This window comes from Danio rerio, chromosome 5 (assembly GCF_049306965.1).
Source record: "Danio rerio strain Tuebingen ecotype United States chromosome 5, GRCz12tu, whole genome shotgun sequence".
Classification (NCBI taxonomy): domain Eukaryota; kingdom Metazoa; phylum Chordata; class Actinopteri; order Cypriniformes; family Danionidae; genus Danio; species Danio rerio.
The window spans coordinates 17,731,325-17,742,640 of NC_133180.1; positions in this window are offsets into that span (position 1 = coordinate 17,731,325).

Here is an 11,316-nt window from a genome sequence, read left to right on the forward strand (position 1 = left end):
TAAGGGGAATGGACTTCAGCTAATTTGCATTTAAAGAGACTATAACATAAAACAAAGTATTTATAGCCAAAACTTCACAGAAATCTGAGACTTAAATCACATCCAGTAATATAATGTAAATCTTGTAAAAGGATTGCATAAGCATTACCCTTTAAGAAAATTGTATGAAAAACATCCTATATCAATTTTGTGCTTTTGACTTAGTTTAACCTGGCCACTTTATTAGGTACACGTCAAACTGCTTGTTAATGCAAACTTGTAATCAGCCAATTACATGGCAGCAACTCAATGCATTTAGTCATGTAGACATGGTCAAGACGATCTGCTGCAGTTCAAGCCAAGCATCAGAATGGGGAAGGAAGATGATTTAAGTGACTTTGAATGTGGCATGTTTGTGGGTGCCAGTTAGGCTAGTCTGAGTATTAGGTACTGAGATTTTCACGCACAACCATCTCTAGGGTTTCCAGAGAATGGTACGTAAAAGAGAAAATATCCAGTGAGCAGCAGTTCTCTGGGTGCAAGTGCCTTGTTGATTCCACAGGTCAGAGGAGAATAGCCAGACTTGTTCGAGCTGAAGGCAACAGTCACTCAAATAACCACTTGTTACAACTAAGGTATGCATAAAAGCATCTCTGAATGCACAACACAACCACCTTGAGGTGGATGGGCTACAGCAGCAGAAGGCCAGGTGCCACACCTCTCAGCTAAGAACAGGAAACTGAGGCTACAATTCACACAGGCTCACCAAAATTGGACTATAGAAGATTGGGAAAACGTTGCCTGGTCTGATGAGTCCTGATTTTTTGCTACAACATTCGGAAGCATGAAGCATGAAAAGGACATGAAAGCATGGATCCATCCTGCCTTGTATGCACCTCTCAGGCTGGTGCTGGTGGTGGTGTAATGGTGTGGTGATATTTTCTTGGCACACTTTGGCCCCATTAGGACCAACTGAGCATTGTGTCAACGCCACAGCCTACCTGAGTATTGTTGCTGACCATGTCCATCCCTTTATGACCACAGTGTCCCCATCTTCTGATTGCTACTTCCAGAAGAATAACGTGCCATGTCACAAACAGTGAATCATGTCAGAATGTTTTCTTGAACATGACAATGTGTTCACTGTACTTAAATGGCCTCCACAGTCACCAGCTCTCAATCCAATAGAGCACCTTTGGGATGTGGTGGAATGGGAGATTCACATCATGGATTTGCAGCTGATAAATCTGCATTAGCTATGTGATGCTATCATGTCAATTTGAACCAAAATGGAATATTTCCAGTACCTTGCTGAATCTATGCCACGAAGGATTAAGGCAGTTCTGAAGACAAAAGGGGGTCCAACCCAGTACTTGTAAGGTGTATTTAATAAAGTGGCCAGTGACTGTATATATATTAAAATATAGATCTTCTTACCATTATCATGTGTCACAAATATAGGTCACCCTTGCATCCCAAAAATGACTAAATAATACATTCTTCCCATTGTATTTTATGTGCATAAGCGGTGGGTCCAAAGCAATTCACAGTCAAGCGGCATTTCACAGTCCTTCCTATTGCACCACCTCACAGAACATCTCTGATCTAATAAATCACCATGTCACGCCAACTGATAGGGCAGTCGAGTGGGACGAAATAGGAATTCTTTGAGAGGGTATAGATCTGCAAGAATTCACATTTTTTATTTCAGTGCAAGGAGTAAAATGCTAGGCTTCTGACGTCGAATCATGTGCAGTGCATGTTTGTATACCCATAATTAAGAGATAAGTTGCTTTAGCACTATGTCATGACAATCATCTGTAATGAATATCAAGATTCTCAATCAGGTTCAGCATGAATGCATTAAGCTATTTTGGTTTGAGAGATCATTTAATGATGCAGAAGTGTAATTAGAAACAGAATATGTGTAAAAACATTATCTGAACAATCTATACGAATTTTTTGTTTTGCTTGTGAAAATTGTTATTCTTTATTTGTTTATCAGTTATTTGTACATATCTATTTGTAATTCCTGTTTATAGCAAATAACCGGTATATTATGTTGATTTCTATTTGAATATCCCTGATATTTAATAAAAACCAGTATGTTTATCAATTTGTAAATATCTGATTCTAGTTAATACGACTTGTACATCCATAGTACATCCATCTGTAAATATTTCCCAAAGTCTCCTATATTTGCACTTCTGACTTAAACGCATGTCCTGGACTTGCTGCTATTGCACACCTGGTAAGATATAAAATTGCATTTCTTAGCCTTGTAACTGTAAATGTGTAATGAAAATAAAGTTGAATCTAATTTAGTATAATTATTCAAAAATGATGCATTAAATCGATCAAATGAGACAACAAATAGTTATATATCTGCATTATAAGAGAAAACAATAAAATAAAATGTAACCATCACAACTATCATATCATGTTATAATAATAATAATAATAATAATAATAATAATAATAATAATAATAATAATAATAATAAAGATCTGAAATATTAGCTATAAAAAAATTAACTTCTGTGTCAAAGGAATAACATAACATTTAAAATATATATTAAAATAGACTTGGGCTGCAGAGTGAAAACTTTCTATAAAATATTTCACAATAATAAAATACATCACATACTTCAAGGGATAGTTCTTCACGCAAAACATAAAATATACTCAACATTTACTCCCTCAGTGGTTAAAAACCTTTACAATCTTCCTTTTTCTGTTAAACACAAAAGAAGAAAAATATTCTAGAAATCTCAATCCATTGACTTCCTGAGTACGAAAAAGATATTTATAACTTTTCTTTTTTAACAGAAAACAGAAACTCTTTGTGACAACTGAAAGTTGAGTAAATAATGGCACAGAATTTTCAGTTTTGAGTGAACAACCCAAATTGAATTAGAACTAAAAACATATTATTTATTTAGCATTGCACTGTAAAAACTACTACATGTCTCTAGTACACTAAATGATTTAATGGGATGCAGATTAAAATATACTATTCATAATGTGTTCATAATGTATTGCAGTCCACTTCGGGTGGTCTTGAGGTGGGATATGGGTAAGGTTAGGGACAGGTATGGTGGTATGAGTAGATTTAAGGGTTTGGTTAAAAGTGAACAGTGAAGTACTCACAGAAATTAATTACATGCAAGTATTTAATCAAGCATAAATACATGTAAAACATTTATTTAAACAATAAGTATGTACTGTAGTAATGAATTACTAATTTCTTAAGTACATATAAATTAAGGCCACTTAATATACAGCGGGACCAACACACATATGTACAGTACATATTCAGCACTGATTATGCAGACATCGTTCGAATGAACTCCTTTCCACTGACTGTAACAATGAAAACATCACTTAATGAGAGGCATTACATCCTGTTGGGTGTACAATTGACTGTAGAGGGTCTTATTCTGGTATTACACTTTCAACTAATTTTCTTGCAAATAGAAGATCACAGTGGAGTTGCAACCATGTGTCCACAACTATTCCAATTTGGCACTATCACATGAATTGATTGAAAGAATAAGTGCTAAGGCCCCAGACTGTTTGTTTAACCCCTGCAGTGCAATTTTCCTTAACTCTGAGGTATTATCACACTGGTGCATGAAATTACTTTGTACCTTAAAAGCACACCCTGTGTGTCACAACACAGCCCACCTCTAATTAGCGTGCGATTTAAGCCACTTAAGAAAAAAAAGCAATACTCTGTCAGTTAGAATCGAAGAGGTTTGGATTGTGATTCCTGGGCAATCATACTGTAGCCGCCCGAAGATGGGTCAATTGAGCATAAAGGCCATTTTTGAAGCATGGGGTGTGCATATAAGAAAGAGTGGAGGTGGGGAAAAGTGAAGCGGAGGTGGGGGGTGGTTGTCGTTTGATTGGTAGCTATAGGGTCTTCTGGAAATTGGAAGCAGTTGGCCTTGCGTTTCTGAAAATCTCAGATTATCCACACAGCACAAATTCGTGCAACTCACCATGAGAAGAACAGCAACAGCTGCTTATTCAAAGGAAGAACACTACAATGAGTTTAACTGCAGTGATTTTAAATGCTGAAGGCACCAAACAGGGTTTCTCTCATCCATTCGCAGGGCTTCCAGATGAATGGAGAAAACTACCTAAAATCATATTACTACAGATGCTGCTTCCATATGAGGGATTTGGGAAATTATTCATATAATAGATTCCATCACTTATGATTGAGCTTGTTAGCTAAAATCTGCATTTCAATTTCTTCCTATACTGTAAGTGAAAAACAGTTTTTGAACATTCCTATCATCTAATCCTTCAAATTTGCTCTTGCGTATTAAAATGGGATTAAATGGAATGATACATATCAGTAGGGGAGTTAATTAAAATTGTCATCTGGCTTAATGTGATTATAAATAATAATTAATAATAATAAATAATAATAATAATAATAATAAAATAATAATAATAATTCATTTATTCTCTTTTCGGCTTAGTCCCTTTATTAATCCGGGGTCGCCACAGCAGAATGAACCGCCAACTTATCCAGCACGTTTTTATGAAGCGGATGCCCTTCCAGCCGCAACCCATCTCTGGGAAACATCCACACACATCTATTCACATACACTACAGACAAGCCTATCCAATTCACCTGTACCGCATGTCTTTAGACTGTGGGGGAAACAACAGCACCCGGAGGAAACCCACGCGAACGCAGGGAGAACATGCAAATTCCACACAGAAACGCCAATTGACCCAGCCGAAGTTCAAACCAGCAAACTTGCAGTGATGTGACAGCACTACCTGCGCTCCTGCGTTGCCTCCATAATAATAATAATAATAATAATAATAATAATAATAATAATAAACAACATCTCAGAATGTAATATGCACAAAGTTCAATGCAAAGGGAGACATTGGCTTTTACAAAGTTAGCTTAGCAAAGCCTACAGCGAACGAAGTTTGGGGACTACAAAAATAATAATAAAAAATAATACAAGCAGGTTAGTGAGACCACAAATGCTTCAGGTTAGGTGTATTCACCATGCGCACACACCCTGTGCAGCAAAAGTGAGTGGTCAGAGGCACTGTAATGTTATAGCAGAGAAAGATAAAATGGCGTCCAAACGATACTATGTTCACAGAGCTTCTTCTGTTTCTGTATTTGGGCTTCCAAAGGACAAGAAACAAAGAGAGAAGTACATACAATTTAATTTTAATTATGTTTCTGAGAATTATACAAAAAATATAGCTAACATTTGACAGAATCTTCCAGAATCTCTCCCAGTTCGTAAATGGATTTGGCTAAAAAACTCCTCAAAGATAGAGCAGCTTCAACCTTAACAGATGAAGCTGTGGATTGTGAGCCACGACCTTCAAGTATTTTTATTTGTTAAAATTGCTCTATAACATGCACTTGTTTTTAGCGTTAAAAGTATGCTGTAGCGAGGGCATAAACAAGAATGTAAACAACGGGAAATGCTGTTTGGCACCACTAACAGTTTAGCTACAAATTTATATTTATCCATCAAACCCCTGTACACAGCCACAATCTTCAGCAGTGCTGCATTGTCTCTCTATGCTGCCGCTTTCCCTGTGTTCTACATCTCAAATAACAAACTTGTTAAAGATATGTGAACGTTTCATATTACTTACACATGCTTATAATCCGAATATATGTGACACCGGTCATATTTTATTTTTGGGAGCAGGAATGAGGTTTAGCTGTGTACTCTTCATTTTATGTCTAATTCAGGCTCACACTGACATGGCTGCTACACTGACTGACAGTGTTTACACAGCCTGGTGGTGTGGAGTTGATCTGCGAATCACAGCACATTATGTTAGCTGAACAATCAGAGCCTCTTGAGGGTGGGCTTTCGAAGGGACTAGGAAATATGATTGTCGTTTCCATGTTAGCTGAGTAACTGTATATAATTAAAGATATATATAAAAAAATAATGTGATTTTCTACAAATGAAGCATGAGCACACATTGTTTTGCATCTTATAAACACAATCAAGCCTTAAAAATACATTCTGGACCACCCCTTTAAGCCACAGAGTTACATTTTAAAAGGAGGGGGGGAAAAGAAAAGAGAAATGGTTGAAGAAAGCAGGTAAGACAAAAAACAAAAGCCAAAAAATAAAACACAAGAAAATAACAGGGTGAGAATGTGGTAAAACGGGTGTTTCTTTTTTTGGATTGCTTTTCAAAACACTATCAGTTGGGTTTAGGGAAGAGGTGGGTGGGGGATTGTTCGGTTGGTCAGTCATTCTGTCTACAGCGGCCGCTGATGAATTAACGAGAGAAGATCAGGAGCGAGTGGCACTCGCGGGAGAAATTTAAGATCAGTGTACACATCGGCAAAAAACTGCAAAAAATTTAGCTCCTGGGACATGTTTGGTGCTCTCCAGATATGCATATAGGCGTACATAAAAAAAAAAAAAAAAAAAAAAAAAAAAATATATATATATATATATATATATATATATATATATATATATATATATATATTTTTTTTTTTATTCAATTGCTACAATACTAGAGCAAAATTTAACAAAATATTCAGAATAATAAAAAAAATATTAAAATAATGTATAATCAATAAATAGCTCCTTTGCCTGTTCAACTAAAGGATAACCTTTTGCTTTCAATGAGAAAACAAACACACATAGTGTATACTGCAAATAATGACAGAATGTTTATTATAGATGAAGGAATTTAGGAATTTACCAATTATACTGTATATCATGCCTACCAATAAATCAAACCTAATATGAGATATTCCTCACCTTAGTGCTACGAAGTCCAAAAATATTTACACTTCAGCATGTTATAGAGGTCTTATAGTTCTTTCAAGGTAGCCGGGGCTAATGTTTTTAGCATCCTTAGCCCAGGGCTTTCTCTGAGCTTTCACAATTTCCCCACAGTTTATAGCTCCATTACCGCAGGCAATAACTGTGGCATTGCGGTGTTAATTCACTGGCTGTAAATTCAGTGAAGCTAGTAAATGGTTCAGCGCCTCTGGACAGCACCAGGTATATTCAAGCAGATTAGAATCCAGATGAAATACTACTAGCACATTCATACCACTCAGAGACATAACAATGGATGTAATATGAGAGGTTGCCCAGGGTGTAATTTCAAGCTTGTTTCTCATAATTCCACACTGGTTATCATTTTACAACTTGTCTGAACTTTGGAGGCTACAACTAAACCCAAAGCGTATTATTTGATATGACATTTATAGAAGTATAGCATGGAATTACTGTGCCACAAAGACAAAAAACTGAGATTTTATATTATGAATTCTGGATATTTTCTATAAAATATTTCACAAAATATGTATCACAAATTCTTGGTTAAGACACTACTTTAATGGTTATCCTAGAACAGAGATAGTTCACCCAAAAAATGAACATTTACTCAGCATTTACTCACCCTCAAGTGATTTCAGTTTTTTTTTTCTGTTGTACACAAAAGAAGATATTTTTTAAAAGGTTATAAACCTGTAACCATAGCTCAAAATAGCTTTTTTGTGTTCAACAGAAACATTTTGTGTGTGTGTGTGTGTGTGTGTGTGAGAAGCGAAGTAAACAACTCCTTACATTAAAATTATAAGGTTCTATCTGACATTTTTTTGTTTTTGACATATTCTTATTTAATGATAACTTATTTACATTATATGATGTTTTTTTAAGTTGTTTACTTTTTAAGACTTTTTATTAAAAAATGAAGCTCAATATCTCAAAGTCATTCATATACGCAGATAGAACCTTATAATCCCAAGGTGACGAACAATTAAATTAACCCATAAATGAACTATCCTTGGATGTTAATCTATATAATTTTATTTAATGTTGCACTGTAAAAACTATTACAAATTTAAAAAGACAACAAAATAACAAAACAAAATAACACAGTGGAGTGCAGATCAGTTTCCATATTTCATACATGAACAAAAAGTCATAAAAGCCTTAATTAAAATAATCAACTTAAGTCAGCAGAAAAAATTTAAAACCAACATGAGGCTACTTTATTGGGTACACCTGTCCAACTGCTCGTTAACACACATTTCTAATCAGCCAACCACATTGCAGCAACTCAATGCATTTAGGCATGTAGACATAGTCATGATGATCTGCTGATGTTTAAACAGAGCATCAAAATGGGGAAGAAATGTGATTTAAGTGACTTTGTACGTTTCATGGTTGTTGGTGCCCATGAGTTGGTTCAAGTATTTCAGAAACTGCTGATCAGCTGGAATTTTCACGCACAACCATTTCTAGGATTTACAGAGCATGGTCCAAAAAAAAAAAATATCCAGTGAGCAGCAGTTCGGTGGACACAAATGCCTTGTTGATACCCAGAGGTCAGAGGAGAATGGCCAGACTGGTTCAAACTTATAGAAAGGCAACAGTAACTCAAATAACCACTTGTTACAACTGAAGTATGCAGAAGAGCATCTCTGAACACACAATACATCAAACCTTGAGGCAGATGGGCTACAGCAGCAGAAGCCCACACCGGGTGCCCCTTCTGTCAGCTAAGAACAGTAAACTGAGGCTACAATTCACACAGGCTCACAAAAATGGAACAATAAAAGACTGGAAAAACATTGCCTGGTCTCAATTTCTGCTGAGACATTCAGATGGTAGGGTCAGAATTTGATGTCAACAACATGAAAGCATAGATCAATCCTGCCTTGTATACACCGTTCAGGCAGGTGGTGGTGGTGTAATAGTGTGGGCGATATTTTCTTAGCACACTTTGGGCCCATTAGTACCAATTGAGCATTGTGTCAACACCACAGCCTTTTTTAAGTATTGTTGCTGACCATGTCTATCACTTTATGACCACTGTGTACCCATCTTCTGATGGCTACTTCCAGCAGGATAATGCACCATGTCATAGTGCGATTCATCTCAGATTGCTTTCTTGAACATGAAAATAAGTTCACTGTTCTCAAGTGGCCTCCACATTCACCAGACTTCAATCATTTAGAGCACCTTTGGTATGTGATGGAACAGGTGGTTTTCATCATGTATGTGCAGCCGACAAATCTGCATCAACTGCAAGATGCTATCATGTAAATATGGACCAAACTCTCTAAAGAATATCTCCAGATTCTTGTAGAATCTATGCCACGAAGGATTAAGGTAATTCCTAATAAAGTGGCCGGAGAGTGTATAATGGCTGTAGGGCCGGTTAACACCAAGCTGATGCCAGACAACTAGCATAAACAAAACCCAACTGTGTTGTTTGTGTGTGAACACACTAAACAGACGGCAGTCGATTGATTCAAGAGCACACGTTCTGTGCCTGTGTGAGAGGATTGGTCTTTCCTCAGAGTGGGGGGTATTGGTCTACCTGAGCTCAAACTCCCCTCTCGCCTTGCAAACGGGAGGGAGCCCCGGGCCAGCATGCCAAACAAGCTTTGTAAACAATCATCAGCTAAGTGTGAACTCTTGAATCCATATAGTTTGCAAATATTTGAGTAATGTGGTGAAATTACAGCCAGTCTCTTAGTGTTCCTTCTTAACTTGAATTGTTTACTTGCTACATCACACTCGTGCTCTGATTTGTTGCTGATTACCTGTCAGAGTTTCTCTCCTTAGTCGACATCCCAAAATTGACTCTACATTTTAAATCAGGCTAACATGCTCCAACATTAAACCGACAATGAGTTGAACACACCAAACCAGCTAGCTGAACCAACGCTGACAAAGCAAGCCCAATGGCAAACCATCAGCTTGGTGTGTCCCGGGCCTAAGAGCTTATACAGTATCTTGTGAGGAGGAAAAGTGCTTTAGAATACAGGAGCAAGAAAGCCACCGTTAAAATACATATACTCTGTAATCATTTACTCACCCATGACTAGTTTCCAACAAGTTTGAGTTTGTTTTGTTCTATTGAACACAAAAGAAGATATGTTGAATGTTGAAAACCACATATCACTGATTTCCAGCATTAGTTTATTCTCCTATGGATGTCAATGCTTGCCCGTTTCCAACATTCTTCAAATTATTTTCTTCCAAAAAAAAAGAAAAAAGTCATGGTTGAGTAAATGATTGCAGAGTTTTATTTTTGGGTGAACTATCCCAATAAATCATATAGGAAATGGACGATTTAATCAGCTAACGTCAATGATTCTTGTTGACTTAAATTTCTACTGATTAATGAGTAAAAACAGTGTGCATTTAGGGATCTCACTACATGTATAAAACATAAAAGAAAAACAACTTTCTGTTTCCATCACGACCATGGAACATGCTGTGCACCAAAGAGTGTACTTATTCGGTTCTGAGAAACCTACTTCTAGTAGCTGCGTGAGACAGACACATCTTACTGACGCTCTCAGGGTGCAATCTATTACTTCATGAGAAACAGGAAAACACATCATATTGAAAATCTGTGTGAATATTATTACGAAACAAACATTAATCAAATAAATTCATGGCCTGTTATAAATACATCAGAACTTTAACAAGAATTAAAATGTTCATGAAGCTACAGTAGAGTGCATCTTGTTCCGTTCTGAGAACTATGTTCCACTTTTAGCAATTGCATGTGACACGTATCTAGCTCTCACATAAAGAATGTAACTGGTCAAAATCCCTACTTAACCAGTTGATATTTTTGTGCCGAGTTTGCTTGTTCTCTCCGTGCTCGTGTGGGTTTCCCACAAGTTCTCTGGTTTCCACCCACAATCCAAAAACATGCAACCTAAGTAAGTTGAACATACCAAATTGGCATCATAGTTAAGCTCTTAGTGAGCCATATCTCTCTCGTTAGACATTCCTATACCTGTCATTAGCCAGAAATAAGTCAGGGGAGTTTATTGAGATGTACCTAAGCTCAAACTCCCCTCTCGCCCTGGTAACAGGAGGGAGCCCTGGGCCTGAGGATCTTATAAGCTCACGGCTATCTCTCGGGACAGCATGCCAAACAAACGTATTACTAATGATCAGCTAAGTGTAAACTCTTGAAAGAAAACATAAAACCTGTAACCATTGACTTCCAAACAAATTTTTTTCGTACTATGGAAGTCAATGGTTACAGTTTTCTACTAAACCCAGAAATGTTTGAACGCACTTGCGGGTGAGCAAATAGTGAAATTGCACTTTTTGTTTATATATATATATATATATATATATATATATATATATATATATATATATATATATATATATATATATATATATATATATATATATATATATATATATATATATATACATATATATATATACATATATATATAAATATATATACATATATTTATATACATATATATAAATATATATACATATATATAAATATATATACATATATATAT